At 45.7% G+C, this 13,100-nt stretch overlaps 1 protein-coding gene across 1 annotated transcript in view; it reads right to left on the bottom strand.

Moving 5' to 3' along the window:
* MTERF2 (mitochondrial transcription termination factor 2) overlaps window positions 1-12,246 on the bottom strand; it is a 36,139-nt gene extending 23,893 nt beyond the window's left edge. Inside the window, exon 1 of the mRNA XM_063445369.1 lies at window positions 12,172-12,246. The gene's annotated coding sequence lies outside the window, so the exon portion shown is untranslated. The remainder of the gene's footprint in view (window positions 1-12,171) is intronic.
* Between the last annotated feature and the right edge of the window lie 854 nt (window positions 12,247-13,100).

Raw genomic sequence — 13,100 nt, 5'->3', positions numbered from 1 at the left:
GTATATGAATGCAGTGTGAGTGCAGTGTGTGTGTGTGAATGCAGTGTGTATATGAGTGCAGTGTGTGTGTGTGAATGCAGTGTGTATATGAGTGCAGTGTGTGTGTGTGAATGCAGTGTGTGTATATGAATGCAGTGTGAGTGCAGTGTGTGTGTGTGAATGCAGTGTGTATATGAGTGCAGTGTGTGTGTGTGTTTGTGAATGCAGTGTGTGTATATGAATGCAGTGTGTATATGAATGCAGTGTGAGTGCAGTGTGTGTGTGTGAATGCAGTGTGTGTATGAGTGCAGTGTGTGTGTATGAGTGCAGTGTGTGCAGTGTGTGTATGAGTGCAGTGTGTGTGTGTGAATGCAGTGTGTGAATGCAGTGGCTGTCAGACAGTCCCCCCCAGACCAAGAGGAACACTGATTGGGTAAGTACTTAGAATACCGCGGATGTACTAGGTATGTTGGCGGTCCTTAAGGACCATTTTTGTTGGACGTACTTAGCACGTCCGTGGTCCTTAAAGGGAAACTCCAGTGCCAGGAAACCAATCAGTTTTCCTGGCACTGGAGGTACCCTCTCCCTCCCACCTCCCAATCCCCGGTTACTGAAGGGGTGAAAACCCCTTCAGTCACTTACCTGAGGCAGCGACGATGTCCCTCGTCGCTGTCTCCTTCTCCGCGCCGCTCCTCCTTCTGAGACTGATCCCGCCCACCGGCCTAGGAGACCTAATGCGCATGCGCATTAGGTCTCCCCATAGGAAAGCATTGAAAAATGTCAATGCTTTCCTATGGGGAAATGAGCGACGCTGGAGGTCCTCACACAGCGTGAGGACGTCCAGCAACGCTCTAGCAAGGAAAATCCTTGCTAGAAATCAGGAAGTGACCTCTAGTGGCTGTCTAGTAGACAGCCACTAGAGGTGGAGTTAACCCTGCAATGTAAATTATTGCAGTTTATAAAAAACTGCAATCATTACAGTTGCAGGGTTAGGAGTAGTGGGAGTTGGCACCCAGACCACTCCAATGGGCAGAAGTGGTCTGGGTGCCTGGAGTGTCCCCTTAAGGGGTTAAAATCCAAAACGTAAAAAAAAAAAAAGATGTAAACTTAAAAAGCTTTATTTTCAGATCCAGTTGCCACTATCCTCCGTGGCTCACTAATGTACTGTATGGACAATTCCAAAGGATCAAAAAGAACTGTACTGACCCTCAAATATGTGAACAACAACTGGAAAAAGTAAAAAAAAAAAAAACTGTTTGTTGAAAAGAAGTACGAGTTAAACCTTCTTGAGAATTCAGTTAAAAAGGTAAATATTTTGGATAGGAAAGGACTTCTTAGTCCATGCAAAAGAGTGAAGGATAAAGCTATTACAGACTCTTATTTTTAATTATAGCAGCCACAGTTTTTAAAGAAAAGTGTTTGAAAACATCTTTTAGGGCCCCTTTTAGCCTCATTTTTTCCCAGATAAGCCTAAGGTGGTATTTAGGGGTGCAGGGCGGGACTGGCAAAAAAATTCGGCCCAGGCATTTTTTAATCACAGCGACCCACTAAGAAGGGGGCAGGGCAGAGAGGTTGTGTTTTGTCATCACGAATGACAAACACGCCCCCTCTCAAAGTGAGCATGTTGGTTCAATGCTCTTCCAGGGCAGACCATGCTCAGAGCTCTGCTGAAGAGCTCTAGCATGAGAAAAAGGTCCTGTATTTGTTCTGCACAGTGCAAGCAAATTTAATAACATGCTTGCGCTGTATTTCCTTGCAACTTGTCTCTGGTGACTCTATAAATGGGATACCAGGAGACAAAAGGGCCAGGAAAGAGTATTGTGCATGTGTTTGGAGCCTGCTTGTGGGATTGCGTGTGTGTAGAGTAAGCTGATTGTGGTGTGGTATTGTGTAATAAGGTCGGATTTAGTCGTGTTGTGTTTGTGGTGTAATGTAATGCATGTGTGGCTAGGGGCTGTAGAAAGTGTGTGTATAGGGGATGCAGTATGTGTGTGAGGGGTGCAGTGTTTGTGTGAGGGGTGCTGTAGTGTGTATATATATATATATATATATATTCTATATTATATATGTTTGAAAGTATTGTGTGTGTGAGTGGTGCACTGTGTTGGGGGGTTCTGTGTGTATGTGTAAGGGGTGCAGTGTGTGTGAGTGAAGGTTGCAGTGGATGTGTGAGGGGTGCAGTATGTGTGTGTGAGAGGGGTGCATTGAGTGTGAGGGGTGAAATGTGTGAGAGGGTGCTGTGTGTGTGAGGGTGGTGCATGTGAGGGTTATGTATGGCATTGTATCCCCCCTCCCTTCTTACCTTTAGCCTGGGTGGGAGGACCATGCTGCTGCCATCTCTGGTGGTCCTTGAGGTGAGTGAACACTAGCCTGTGGGGCTAGAGTTCACTCTCGCAAGATCGGGGGAGTTGCCATGGCAATGCTCCAGATCTCGCGAAAGGAACCCGGAGGAGCTGCAAGATAGGCTGCGCCGAGTCCTCTCTCCCTCCCTCCCCAGCCACATGTCTGTGCAAGTAGGCCGGTGAGGGAGATCTTTGATCTCCCCACTGGCCTGTCATGGACTACTGCAGGGCCGGCGCTTGGATAGCGCAGGCCCTGCATGGACCGGCCAGGGAGATCCTGTAACCTCCCCTGCCGGCCTCGGCCCATGACCAAGGGGCAAAGTTTCAAAACTACTGTACACCGATGCTTATTGTGTGGTTTCTTTGAAACGAGTACCACAACATTTTAATGTAAGGGTTCCTTTTAGGGGAGAGGTTTTTTTTTTTTATTCATAATAATAGTGTTACACTATTTGGATCTTCTTGTATCTTTTTGAAGGTACTGTGGATACTTTTGCAAGCATTGCATCAAAAGAAGGTGGATCCAATTTTTACAAGAACATCACCCCCCTACAGACCACCCCAGGACTCTTGAACAATATACTGTATGGTTTATGTAGTGAAGTGGTACATGCTGTGTTAATAAAATACCTCAGAACCTCTTCGACCAACATATCTCACTTAAATTCTTCAATCAATTTGGACTGTTTTACCCATATGCCTTATAACCATGACTATTCTATTTCTTATTTATGACTTTTTTTGTATGTGAGTATACTATTGGTTTTATTACACTATATAATTTTATTGTGGTGCTACCTATAATCTTTTGTTTTTCACAGGCTGCTCACTGTTTAATAGCCATGCCCCTACTCGCGGTATAGCAAGTAGGGGCAGAATTTACTAATACCGAGTCATCTTTACTTGGTATTAGTAAATTTGGCTAAAATAGCTCCCTAATACCGTGGGAATTAGGGAGTTATCTATTAAGCAGCTGCAAGATGGCACGCGGCACGAATAGGATCGGAGTTTCATTCATTAGAATGAAATTCCGATCCGAACAAAGTCCCGAATTGTGTCCTAACACAAATGGAGAAACTGTTCTCATTCTGTTAGGACTCAATTCAGTAGTTTTGCTGGCGTTCTGTCTAAATGACATGACGTTTGGGAAAAGTGAAAGGAGGTTTCGCGAGAACACGGAGGAAATTGAGAATTGTGGGTAAAATTTCTCTGAACACCGGAAATGAAGCACACTTTGCTCCTCCGCTGGTCAGAGATGGTCAGGGGTAGGAAACCTCCATAAGACAAATAGTTTCCTACTTTGTCTTATGTTTTAAAGAAAAGGGCTGAGCTGCCTGGAAAAGCTTTTTATGCATATACTCCTAAAAGAAGCATGCAGAAGAAAATGCATGTTTTTGGAGGAGTATATCTAATGAATAATCCAGACCTCTAAAGCACATTAGCTTGGTGAAAAGGTTATGTATGAAGAGATTCTTCTTTTTTCATTTTGCAAAAAGTGCAGATTTCAATAGAAATTGACACCCTTATAAATTACACTGGTTACACCCTCTGACTTTCAAGCAGACAACAGGTAATGTTACTTCCTGGTTTGTGATCTAATTAGAGATTATTCTAGTGTCAGTGACCTAATAATCTAAATTTTATTACAGACAGGAGGTGAATATTTGCTTTACTTCCTTTACTGTTCCTCCCAGCAGCAAAGAAATAGTTAACAGATTGAAAAAAGAAAAAAAAACAATCAGAACACATTTAGTCAGTGATATGTGGCTGTGAGACTCCTACCAATTCCTCTTTCTTGATGCAGCCAGAGTGATATCAACCATGTACACTGGAACGAACAATCTTCAAATAAACGTGATCAACCATGTAAATGAACGAACATAATTGGTGGTCTTGTTTGGAAAAGGGCTGAGCTGCCTGGAAAAGCTATTTATTCATTTACTCCGAAAAGAAGCATGCAGAAGAAAATGCATGGTTTTGGAGGAGTATATCTAATGAATAGTCCAGACCTCTAAAGCACATTAGCTTGGTGAAAAGGTTTATGTATGAAGAGTGTCTTCTTTTTTCATTTTGCAAAAAGTGCAGATTTCAATAGAAATTTGTGAAAGTATGGTGTTATTGGCTGTTTGCCCACATACAAATGCCTAGTATTAACTAAACTGATGACAATAACTTGTGGTGTAAAACACATATACATAATCACTTGTAGTGTGATACACATATTTATACGAATGTTATGGAACCTATGAACAAACCAACATTAGCACGAACACCTTACCTGGATATCCCATCGTGGGAGAAATAAGGGAGGGCGACGTGCGAAGTATCCGAGCGGACGTAGGGTGGGAAAATTTGCTTCCTGTCTTTAATAACATTTAGATTATTAGGTCACTGATGCTAGAATAATCTCTAATTTTATGGCAAGACAGGAGGCTTCATATTTGCTGTTTTAACGCCCAGAGAGCAAGTGGAAGCCCAGATGAGACTGGGGCCGGAAATAAAAAGGTACGGAAGGTGGATTCCCTTGACTAATTCGCCGAGGTCAAAATGTCCGAAAGGGAACTCCCAGTGACGGAGGCGGAGGACGCGTCCGCGCCCTGTTCCGAATGGGCACCAAAGGGGGGCTCCAGGCCCGGGAGGCGGAGAAGCCACCTGATCAACTAAGCAACCGTGGGGCAAGACAGCGGATGGTGGGGACGGACATAGGACACAAAAAGCGGCCCCGATGGGGCGTGGTAAAGGTGACATACCGTTGTAAACAATAGGTAACACACAGTGATGGTCTATCAGGGAAGTATGGGTAAAAAACTGAGGATGATGGGACCTTAGTGCGTCGGACAATGGAAAAACTTACTCCGTCAGGAGTAAAGGCAAAAGCATGAAGGTCGAACTCTTTGATGTTGGAAACAGCCAAAGAGAGACCAAGCAAAAGTAGTAGGGCTAATTTGGCAGAGAGTTGCAGCAGAGATAGTTCAGAGGCCAAGCTTCCAGAGAGGATAGGACTTGTGCCACATCCCAAAAATGGGTGTAGGACAGGGATAGGCAACCTTCAGCTCTGCAGATTTTTTGGACTACATCTCCCATGATGCTTTGCCAGCATTATGTGTGTAAGATCATTATGGGGGATGTAGTCCACAACATCTGGAGAGCCGAAGGTTGCCTATTCCTGGTGTAGGAGCCTCCACACGGATGGATGTTGTCTGACAGGGACTGTATCAATTTGACAATGAGCTGCCGAAATGGCAGAGCGAAAAAGGTTTATTGTACAATAAGATTTGCAACTGTCAAAGAGAGAGGACAGGAAATTCATGATATTCACCAGAGTCGCTGAAAAGGGATCAATATCAATATCCCTTTCCAAACACCAGCGAACACAGGATTTCCATGCTGAAAGGTAGGATCTGCGGGTTCCTGGGGCCCATGAATCCCAGAGGAGGTTTCGAGCCGAGCCTGAAAGGCCCGAGACGATCCAGGATCCCCTGAAATGGTCCAGACCACCAGTTGGAGATGTCCCTGGATGGCGAGGGGATGGCGAGGGGATGGCACGCTCCGGAAGGGTCTCGGACGAGGTCCGGAGAGGCAGAAGCAGGGGATAGTCTGCGGACATCTCTAAGAGGTTGGGGTACGAAGGTTGGACTCTCCAGAGAGGAGTTATTAACAGGATCCTGACTCCCAGAAGCTTGAGGCGATGGAGAGCGCGAGGAGTCATGGAGAAAGATAGAAATCCATATGCTCCGGTCGACGGCCAAGGTTGTAGAAAGGCGTCGACGGCTTGTGCCAACGGGTCCGGTAACCAACTGAAGAAAGCGTCTGTCTGACGGTTTAGACTGGACGCAAAGAGGTCCAACATGATGGGCCTGCAAAGGTGGTGTATTTGGAAGAAGACACTCGGGTCCAGCTGCCAATCACTGGCGTCCCTCCAGTGACAGGAGAACCAGTCCGCCACAAAGTTGTCCGACCCGGGAAGGTATTCCGCTCAAAGGGAGATATTCCCCCCTAGACAGAACTGGTAGAGTTCCTTGGTAAGGTCTGATAGGAGCTTGGAGTGGGAGCCTCCAAGACGATTGACATAACGGACAGCGGAAACATTGTCCATTCCGAGAATCAACGAACAGTCATAAACGTCCTTGGCGAAACTGCGAATCACAAAGGTGCCCACCATCAGCTCCAAGCAATTGATGTGCATTGAGCGTTCTGACTGGGTCCAGAGACCCCTCGTAGAAAGGCCGGAGCAGGTGGCTCCCCAACCTAGGAGGCTGGCATCGGACTCTAGGACAAAATCTGGTTGGCGTCCGAAAATAGCTTTCCCATTCCAGGCTTCCATATTTTGGAGCCACCAATCTAACTCCAGACGGACCTCTTCTGTAAGGAAGACCGGTTGGTCGTAGGAATGGAATCTGCACAGATACCTCGTCTTGAGACGTTACATCGCTCTGTAATGTAAGGGGCCGGGGAAAATAGCCTGAATGGAAGCGGACAGGAGCCCTATTATCCGCGCGAAGTCGCAAAGAGTTACATGATGAGAGGACAGTAGCTTTTGAATGTCCTTCTTGATGGCCTTTGTCTTTGCCATCGGGAGTTGAAGGATCGACCGAACGGAGTCGATCTGGAAACCCAGGAAAATTATGGACTGTGAGTCTATTAGAGAAGATTTTTCGAAATTAATCACAAAGCCGAGGTTTTGTAGGAGACATTTGGTCATAGTCGTATGTTTCCGAGGGGTATGGGGGTCCTGTGCCATGATTAATATGTCGTCTAGATAGACGATGGACCGGATAAATTGGGACTGGAGAAGGGCCATAACTGGCTTCCTTAACTTGGTGAAGCACCAAGGGGCGGATGAGAGACCAAAAGGGAGGCAAGTAAACTGCCAAAGCTCTTGAAGCCATATGAATTGAAGGAAAGGGTGGTGACAGGGTGCAACCAGTACCATAAGGTAGGCATCCCTGAGATCGAAACGGAAGAACCAATCTCCCTCGCAAAGCAGATCCTGGTAGTAGGTGTATGCTGTAACGGATCCACTGGCACCCCGACTGAGTACCTCCGTTGAAAGATGCTCCTAGCGCTTCCAGAGGACTCCAAGCACTCCACCAGACACCATAAGCACCGCAGGCTGCAGCTATCTCCCTTCAGAACGAAGCAGGAACAAGCTCTTACAAGAGCTCAGTGATTATAGCAAGGGAATATGCCTAGCATAGCAATCCCTTGTAGCAGATTCCCCCAATAAGAGACAGGACTCAAGTTGAGGGTAAAAATAGAACTCTCTGGCTGCTAGCTTGCAGCCCTTTTTATTAGGTGCTCCCATGAAGGGGAGGGACACACACAGTAACGTACATTAACCAATCACACAATAGTTACATCCCACACATAGCCCTCCCCTCTACCTGTAAACTAATTATCTGTACACACAGGAAAATACAATTATCATAGGTAGGGAAAATACAGTTTTTACACAACATTCATAACTCCCAAAATATACATCACATTCGCATAAAAATACATATACACAATCAATCCATTCGGGGGAACAACATACTCAAAAATCATACGAATTGGACCAGGGGTTCAAAAGTTAGTACAAATGTGCATTTGACCTTCTGGAAGCATAGTTTTTCCAGCTCAAACTAGTTCCCCAGAATCCTCTATCCTGGAGACAATGGAGAAGCTGATTTAATTATATCCAGGGACAAACACAGCCTCCATTAAGCACATGTTACCAGCAACCACCAAAAGACATAAAAATACATAACTCCTGTTATACTAAACAGAACCCTCACATTCAACCCATCCCCAGATGGCTTGGATCTGAGCACTCAACATATCCAAACAGCGCTCAGATGCCACAAACACAGTTCAAACGCCATGGGGTTTAAGTTTCGTATGGGCTGATGAGAGGGCCCATAATCCTGGGGCAGCCCAATAACCTACAGTATGCCCAAATACCGTGCATAAAGGGCCAAATCGCCCAGGGACCGTAGTCACAGGGTAAGAGACGGGCAAGCAGCCCCCTCCAAAACACAGTGGCGAAGTGGCTTTCGCTACATATGCCCTCCATTTTTATGTGCCGGTACACAATTAATTGATTTAAACCTCTCAGATTGATGATGGGGCGAAAGTCATTTGACTTTTTCCGAACCAGAAAGATGTTGCTGACAAATCTGAAGGGGGATGAGGAGGGTTTGATTGCGCCCTTGTCTCTGAGTTTGCAGAGTTCTGCATGTAGAGTAGCGGTGTCTGGCTGGGACATACGTAGAGGGGGGGAAGGAATTCTTGTATAGGGTCGGTGGTGAAATCCCTGAGAAAGTCTGAAGGATCCAAGGATCCTGAGTGAGAAGAGACAACTGTCAACAATTAAATGGCCTGCAATATGTACTAGAGAATAAGGTAGGTATTACTTTGAGCAGAGTCACGTCCTCAGATCGATCCTCTGTTGGTAAACAGTTGTCTGTGATAGGGATAGGTTCACTTGGTCGAGGCCTGTAGCCGCTGAAGGCAGACCTGCCGGTAGCTTGGCCTCTATGGCGACCGGCTCTGCCAGAAAAACGGTTAGAGCGAAACACCCTGCGAAGGTAAGTCTGAGCCTTGTTCAACGAGGTGAACACCGATACTTGTCTGTTGAGATCCCGCATGAACTGATCCCCAAACAATAGGCCGTTGGCCGTCGAGGGGGAAAGAGACAGTCTAGAGTTTTTGGCAGGTGACTTACCTTTACCGGCGGAGGCACTGTTTCCCTTCCAGGGACGGTTGCGCGGAGCCCCGTCGTGGTCGGAATCATTGTGAGACTCATCCGTGTCGGAAATATTTAAGGCAACATTTGGCTTGGAAACAGGTTGAGGCCTGTTCATGATAAGCTGCAATAGCTTTAGGCATGGATTCTGCTATTGCTGAAAACAGCCAGGATTTCAGTTCAGCTAAAACAGCAAAGTCTGGTTCCTCAGACATTGTGCTGTGTTGCAAAATGAACAAGTTTGACAAAAATAATAAATTCAATTTATTAGAAAAATAGGGAGTCACCCTGTGATGACGTGGAAGTGGGTCACCCTGATAACGAGAGGGGGTCACCCATGAATATAAAGAGAGTCACCCTTATATTTAAATTTGGGGGGTCACCCAAACAGGCAAATAAGCGTTACCCAAAATGCAGAGAAAGGTGGGGGTCACCAACTTGGATAATTAGGTACAAAAGGTGGTCACCCTTAGTTATTGGAAAGCTATGAGCTAAACAACGGAGACCAAAGTACCGCTGTAGCAAAAAACAGGGGTCACCTGTTATAATCAAGGGGTTCACCCATGTGGCAGATATAATGTTTGGTTTAAATAAGGCTGGCTGATTGCAGGAAAGGCACTTAGTATGCCAGTTGAGTGAACCTGTCATGAGGTAAAACAGAGTGGGTTTTGAGTAATCTTTTAGAGCATAAAGGGAAATAATAATGTATAGACTGGACATAGAAAAACGACTTAGCTTTGAGCTGGTTTGCAAAAAAACAGTGATAGAAGAAATGAATGTAACTGTCAAACTGGGCAGCAGTAAGGGAAACTGTGACAGGAGTTAAAGGGACACTCCAGACACCCAGACCACTTCTGCTCATTGGAGTGGTCTGGGTGCCAACTCCCACTACCCTTAACCCTGCAAGTGTAATTATTGCAGTTTTTTATAAACTGCAATAATTACCTTGCAGGGTTAAGTCCTCCCCTAGTGGCTGTCTACTAGACAGCCACTAGAGGTCACTTACTGCATCATAGCACAGATTATCTGTGCTAGAGCGTCGCTGGACGTCCTCACGCTGTGTGAGGACCTCCAGCGTCGCTCTATTCCCCATAGGGAAGCATTGAAATTCATTTTCAATGCTTTCCCATGGGGTGCGCAAATGCGCATGCGCGGCATTGCCGCGCATGCGCATTAGGTCTCCTCGGCCGGTGGGCGGGTTCAGTCTCGCCCACCGGCCGATGGAGAAAGAAGGTGGAGCGGCGGGGGAGGAGCAGGCAGCGACGTGGGACATGTCGCTGCCTGAGGTAAGTGACTGAAGGGGTTTTCACCCCTTCAGCAACTGGGGATTGGGGGGTGGGAGGGAGAGGGACCCTCCAGTGCCAGGAAAACGGATTGTTTTCCTGGCACTGGAGTTTCCCTTTAACCGTCAAGTTAAACTGCCGCACACTAAAATGTCCGCCGGCTAATTTGGAGGCAGAGACCGCGCGCGTCAGAGAAAAGCACGGGAAAAACGCAAGAGAGCCGCTGACAGGTCGCGGCTGTAATACCAATGGAGAAAAAAAGGTAAACAAAGCCGCAGTAGATCGCGGTCGGCAGAGGAGGGGAAAATAAACCCTCGGTGAGATACTGAGTGCCCCAAATGAGGGGCAGAGATCCAGTGGGCCGACAAAGGTCGGCCCCAGGAGTAGAAAAGGCAAAGAGAAGTTAATTAAATATTACCAAAGGCAAAATCTGAATATAATAAAAGGAGACTTATACAGTCTATGAAAAAGTAATGAATAAAATGTGTATAAATATATATATATATATTTATATATATATAAAACACTCAGTAAAAAGGCCTGTGTAATCAGAATTGACTCACCTGGGAAGCAAGCAGCAAAGAAAGAGGAATTGGGAGGAGTCTCACGGCCACATATCACTAGATGTGTACTGATTGAAAAAAGAAACAACCAATCTGTTAACTATTTCTTTGATGCTGGGAGAAAAGCAAATATTCACCTCCTGTCTTGCCATAAAATTTGCACTGAACTCAAGAGGCAGCAATTGTCTAGAGCACCTGCCTTGCAGAGACTTCTCATTGAGTGGCATTGAGGGGAAGTCTGTGATTGGACAAACACAGAAAGTCTTGGCGGGGTTAGAGGAGGAGGGCTTGTAAAGGCAGCAGACAAGAGATGTGGTTTTAGATATAACTCCAATGAAAAAAAAAATGCTTAATTAAATGTAACAGTGATTTTATTTATTTTGTATTTGTGCAGTGGTGAGTCCCCTTAACTATCCTGTTACCTGCAGATAAGATGACTTTTAATTGTAGCCATTCTGCCCCTATGTGATGACAGTGTGTGAAAGAGGGATACTGTTTGTGCGAGGGAAACATAGTGTGTGAAAGAAATAATATATTTGTTACTGAGCATTACAATTTGGGCTACTCTGTGCTTAAAGGGAAACTCCAGTGCCAGAAAAACGATCAGTTTTTCTGGCACTGGAGGGTCCCTCTCCCTCCCACCCACCAATCCCCGGTTACTGAAGGGGTAAAAACCCCTTCAGTCACTTACCTGGGACAGCGGCGATGTCCCTCGCCGCTGTCTCCGCCTCCGCGACACTCCTCCTAGTGATTACGTCGGCCGGTGGGCGAGACTAATCTCGCTCACCGGCCGAGGAGACCTAATGCGCATGCGCGGAAATGCCGCGCATGCGCATTACGTCTCCCCATAGGAAAGCATTGAAAAATCATTTCAATGCTTTCCTATGGGGTTTTGAGCGACGCTGGAGGTCCTCACACAGCGTGAGGACGTCCAGCGACGCTCTAGCACAGGAAACCTGTGCTAGAAACAAGGAAGTGACCTCTAGTGGCTGTCTAATAGACAGCCACTAGAGGTGGAGTTAACCCTGCAATGTAAATATTGCAGTTTATGAAAAACTGCAATAATTACACTTGCAGGGTTAAGGGTAGTGGGAGTTGGCACCCAGACCACTCCAATGAGTAGAAGTGGTCTGGGTGCCTGGAGTGTCCCTTTAACCTTCCTTTGCAGCCCACAAACAGCAAATACAGGATCCTAAGCCACAAAATAATAGTTTTCCCAGGTGCACATAACTGAAAAACTCTTGTACACAGAATAGAAGATAACTGTAGTGATGTACCTTAAACCCAGGCTGCTACATCCCCCACTGTCTCCTGAGCAGACTGCGTCCAGGCTTCTTCCTCGTTGAGCCCTGCTGCACTCCGTACTCACACAGAGCAGTGATGTCATCACTCATCCCCCTCCCTCCCATGTGCAGTGTCCAAAGCAGAGAGAGAGGAAGTGCACAAGCTGTAACCTGATAGCAGCACTGAACATGGCTCCAGGCGAACTTGCTTTTTAACATGTGCTAGGATTTTTAGTTACACAGACGAAGATGCATTTTGGCGCCCCTCACCCTCCTTTAAAAAAAAAAATGCATCTTCACCTGTGTGTATTTCCTCCCAGGCCACAGACATCATTTTTCAATCATGACAGACACTGTCATACAAACACAGAAATAATCATACAGAGACATACAGACACAGACACATACAGTCAGAGACATACAGGCAAAGACATACATGCATACAGAGACATGAAGGTATATAAAGACATGCATACATACAGAGGCATACAATCATACAGACACATACAGGCATACAGAAACATACATACAAAGACATACAGGCATACATACACATACAGAGACATACAGGCATACATAAACATACATACAGGCATACATAAACATACATACAAGACATACAGACACATACAAACATACATACATACATAGGCAAACCGTCATACAGACACATACATACAGAAACATGCATACAAAGACATACAGAGACACACAGACACATACATACATTTGTACATACAGAGACATAAAGGCACAGAGTTACACACATACATACAGATATAGACATACATACATACAGAGACATACAGGCATACAGAAACATACAGGTATACATACATACAGGTATACAAAGACATGCATGCATACAGAGACATACCGCCTTACAGACACATACATATATACAGGCATACAGAGACATACAG

Source organism: Pelobates fuscus, chromosome 3 (assembly GCF_036172605.1).
Source record: "Pelobates fuscus isolate aPelFus1 chromosome 3, aPelFus1.pri, whole genome shotgun sequence".
NCBI classification, from domain to species: Eukaryota; Metazoa; Chordata; class Amphibia; order Anura; family Pelobatidae; genus Pelobates; species Pelobates fuscus.
This window is presented reverse-complemented; position numbering and strand designations above follow the sequence as displayed.